The sequence below is a fragment of the Apium graveolens genome, unplaced genomic scaffold, assembly GCF_009905375.1.
Source record: "Apium graveolens cultivar Ventura unplaced genomic scaffold, ASM990537v1 ctg5644, whole genome shotgun sequence".
Lineage (NCBI taxonomy): Eukaryota > Viridiplantae > Streptophyta > Magnoliopsida > Apiales > Apiaceae > Apium > Apium graveolens.
This window is the reverse complement of record NW_027419041.1, coordinates 128,795-133,068: the sequence shown is the minus strand read 5'-3', so window position 1 is coordinate 133,068 and position 4,274 is coordinate 128,795. Positions and strand designations below refer to the sequence as shown.

The 4,274-nt window shown below is 39.3% G+C and overlaps 1 non-coding gene across 1 annotated transcript; it reads left to right on the top strand.

The window, feature by feature from the left end:
- Positions 1 to 3,604: 3,604 nt before the first annotated feature.
- On the top strand, positions 3,605 to 3,711 carry LOC141702758 (small nucleolar RNA R71). Its single transcript, XR_012567250.1, has one exon. It is a non-coding gene; the product is annotated as a small nucleolar RNA R71 (small nucleolar RNA).
- Positions 3,712 to 4,274: the final 563 nt, after the last annotated feature.

Sequence of the window (4,274 nt, the reverse complement as noted above, 5' to 3'; positions counted from 1 at the left end):
TGAATAAACGAACTACATATCAAAACGAAGCTCGTAACATGAACTATCTAATCATGGAAAGTTACAGATTGATCAGTGAGTTATCTGGTCCGAGGTTCATGTACAACAGTCTAAGGAAAACGGGCATTACGACGGCTATATTTACGAGTTTTCCAAGTTTCTCACTACACCAAAACCTCACCAAACAACCCACAATCATTAACACATCAAAACATAAACTAAATAATACTATACCAGTCCTTATTCTTCATTCTTCTTCACCTCAACCAACCATAATCAAGTTCTATTAACTATAACAAGATTCATTCACCAAATCACTCTAAATTCAAATCAAACTACTAATAATCAAAGATCATGTTTCTCATTTAGAAACTCAACCTTCAAACTCACTAATAATCAAAGTAAAGGCTAGGGTTTGAAGTTTATACCTTCCTTGGGAGGTGTTAAGTTGCTAGGAAAGCTTAGGGAGCCTCCTACAAGCTTGATCTTTCCAAAGAAATCAAGAACACAAAGTTAGGATTTGAAGTTTCTCAATACCTTTCCAACAAGCTATAGAACACAACATTGAGTGAGTATTGAAGGAGATATGGCAGTTTAAAGTTGCTGGGTTTGTTTTGGCCGAGAGCTTTTGCTCTTGGAAGCAAAAGTCAACTTCTAATTTTTGTGTTTATGATATTTGCTTGGTTGCTTCTCCTTTTTGCCTTGGAAAATGTTTTAGCTTTTTACCATGGTAAATTTTACATGGCTCAAAATCAACCAACAAAACAAAACACCTTGTCATGCTTATGTCATCTTCCTTGTGTCATCTATTTGCCACATGTCTTTGTCTTGTGGTTTGATGATGTCATAATACCTTGGATTCTTGTACAAGCTTATCTCTTGGTTGCGTATTTGTTTTACGGTTCGCTTAACTTTCGTTCTCGATACCCGTTTGAGGGATCATATCCGGGATCTCATTATTTGAGCTTCCCTAAATCTTTCCTAATATTTATAATCCCTTAATGATCCTCCTTTATAATCCTTGAATTAAAATCCTTTCAATCATGTTACCTTATACTCAATTCTGTCGGTATCTGGTAGATTTTCGGGAAAAATCAAAGTGTTCGAATTCGAATTCTGACGACCTTTACATACATTCATTTACTTTATGGAATACTAATACGATCTTAGAATTTCCATAACAGTACTCCTATATAGCGTGGTCTGATAATTTTTCTTAATCAGCATAGTCAGCAAAAGTTACTATTCATCAAGGTTTCAAAAATTCCAAAAATTGGGGTTATTACAGTATTCATGCCCAGCCAATCTGTCAAGCATCTGATCCATAATGGGAAGAGGGAAGTGATCCTTCCTTGTGGCCTTGTCAGCTTTCTATAATCCATGCAAACTCTCCACCCTGTGACTGTTCGAGTAAGAATGAGCTCATTCCTTTCATTAGCAACCACTGGGATACCTCCTTTCTTCGGCACACACTGAACTGGGCTCACCCAAGAACTGTCAAAAATAGGATAGATGATCCCTACATCTTCATGATCGGAGTTAGCCTTCTCTGTTGCTCAAGAGTCGGCTTACTTCCTTCCTCTAGCAGAATTTTATATATACAATAAGAAGGGCCGATTCCCTTGATATTTGTTATAGTCCATCCAATTGCCGATTTGAACTCTCTCAGAATTCTCAAGAGCTTTTCCTCATCGCTACTTGAAAGGTCAGATGCAATAATAACAGGAAAAGTAGATGCATCACCTAAAAAAGCATACCTTAAGTGTTCAGGAAATGGTTTAAGCTCGAGTGTAGGAGCTTCCTTAATATATGGCTTGAGATGCCCCTCAGCATTTTTGAGTTCTAACATTCCAAGAGATTCAAAAGGCATATCCAACCTTCTCTTCGAAGGAGAAGCATTCAAATACTGCAACTTCTCATCACCTTCATCATCTTCACTATCTGAATTTCCCAACAAGGTTTTCTCTAAGGCATCAGACCTTAGCATTTGATCAAGTTCTGAAGTAACCATAGAATCGACCAATTCCACTTTTAAGCACTCCTCATTATCAGTAGGGAATTTCATGGCATTGAATACATTAAAAGTCACATCCCGATCCAGTACTCGCATAGTGAGCTCACCCTTCTGCACATCTATCAAGGTTTGGCCAGTAACCAAGAATGGTCTTCCCAAAATTATGAGAATCTTTTTATCCTCCTCTAAGTCAAGAATTACAAATTCAGCAGGAAAGATGAGTTTGTCCACCTTGACCAAGATATCCTCCATAATGCCTCGTGGATATGTAATATAACGATTGGCCAACTGCAAGGTCATATATGTGCTTTGGATCAGGTATATCCAACTTCTTGAAGACAGAAAAATGCATTAGATTGATGCTAGCTCCCAAATCACATAAACAGTCGAACGTCAAGTTTCTGATGGTACAAGGAAGAGTGAAGCTTCCAGGATCTTTAAGCTTCGGAGGCAACTTTTGTTGCAGCACAACACTGCATTCCTCCGTAAGAGCAATGGTCTCTAAGTCATCAAGCTTCACTTTTCGAGAGAGATTACCTTTCATAAACTTCGCATAGCTAGGCATTTATTCAAGAGCTTCCGCGAAAGCTATGTTGATATGAAGTTTCTTGAACACCTCCAGAAACTTAGCAAACTGCTTATCCAACTTTTGCTTCTGCAGCCTCTTAGGAAAAGAAGTTGGAGGATAGACCTGTTTCTCCCCTGTATTACCCTCAGGTGGAGTGTGTTCCATAGTTTTCTTCCTTGGTTCCAATTCTGCTTCCTTCTGCATATCTTCTTCAGCCACAACTTCATCTTCTGAAACTTGAAATTTTTCGGGGCTTGCAACCTTCCCAGACCTCAATGTAATTGCCTTAACCTGCTCTTTTGCTTCCTTCTTTCCTGGAACTTTTATGTCACTAGGGAGTGTTCCAGGTTGTCGATTCAACAAGGCATTGAAGATCTGCCCAATTTGATTCTCCAAGGTCTTGATAGAAAACGCTTGGCTCTTGTATATGAGCCTCAACTCCTCCAATTCAGATTTTTCATTAGATTGTTAAAGTTAGAGTTGTTGTCTTGATGCATATTACGGCTGCTGAAAACCAGGACGGTTGAATTTCTTTCCTGCATACTACTAATAAGGTTGTTGCACCGCATTCTGATTGTTGCTCCAACTAAAGTTAGGATGATTGCGGTTGTTGGGATGATAGGTGGCTGGAACTGATTGTTGTGACCTCTGAAAGTTGCTCATGAACTGAGTTGATTCACTAGAAATAGCACACTGTTCTGTCTCATGCACACCAGCACAAAGCTCAAACACTAGTGATATGATTAACTCCATAATTAGCCAAAGAATCCACCTTCATCGTCAAAGCTTTAAGCTGAGCAGCTATAGCAGTAGCTGCATCCACCTCCAGAATTCCTGCTACCTTGTCTTGAGGTAGTCTCTGAGAAGGGTTTTGGTATTCATTAGCAGCCATCAGTTCAATCAACTCATAAGCTTCATCGTAGCTCTTAACCCATAAGTCTCCACCTGATGTTGCATCAAGCATGGGCCTAGACTGTGCTCCCAAGCCATTATAAAAGCAGTTGATAATCATCCAGTCAGGCATCCCATGATGAGGACACTTCCTAAGCATATCCTTATAATGGTCCCAAGCTTCACATAAAGACTCTCCCGATTACTGCGCAAATTGAGTAAGAGCTTTTCTGATTGTAACTATCTTTGCCATAGGGAAGAATTTAGTATGAAACTTTTGAGCAAGATCTTCCCAAGTAGTAATAGAGCCTGGTGGTAGAAAGTGCAACCAACACTTAACTTTTATCCCTCAGAGAGAATGGGAAAAGCCTCAACTTAACAGCATCTTCAGAAATGTTGTTGAATTTAAAAGTGTCACAGATCTCGATGAAATCTCTAATATGCATGTTGGGATCTTCCGTTGGAGAACCCCCAAACTAGACTGAATTCTGCACCATCTGAATCGTGCTAGCCTTGATTTCAAAAGTGTTAGCCGCGATGGCTGGTCTGACAATGCTAGACTGAATATCATTGATCTTAGGTTGAGAGTAATCCATCAAAGCTTTCGGATTTGCTACTGGTTCTCCCATTTCAACAATCGTTGGTTCTTCAAGTTTCTTAACTAAGACTTCTTCTTCTACTTTCTCTTCAATAGGAACTTTTTCTACTACTTCTGCAACTTCTCTTCTGCTTTATCCTGTGTTCTCTTGCGAGATCGAGAACGCGTTAGCATACACGCTCTCTAGAGTACCTGAAAAAGCA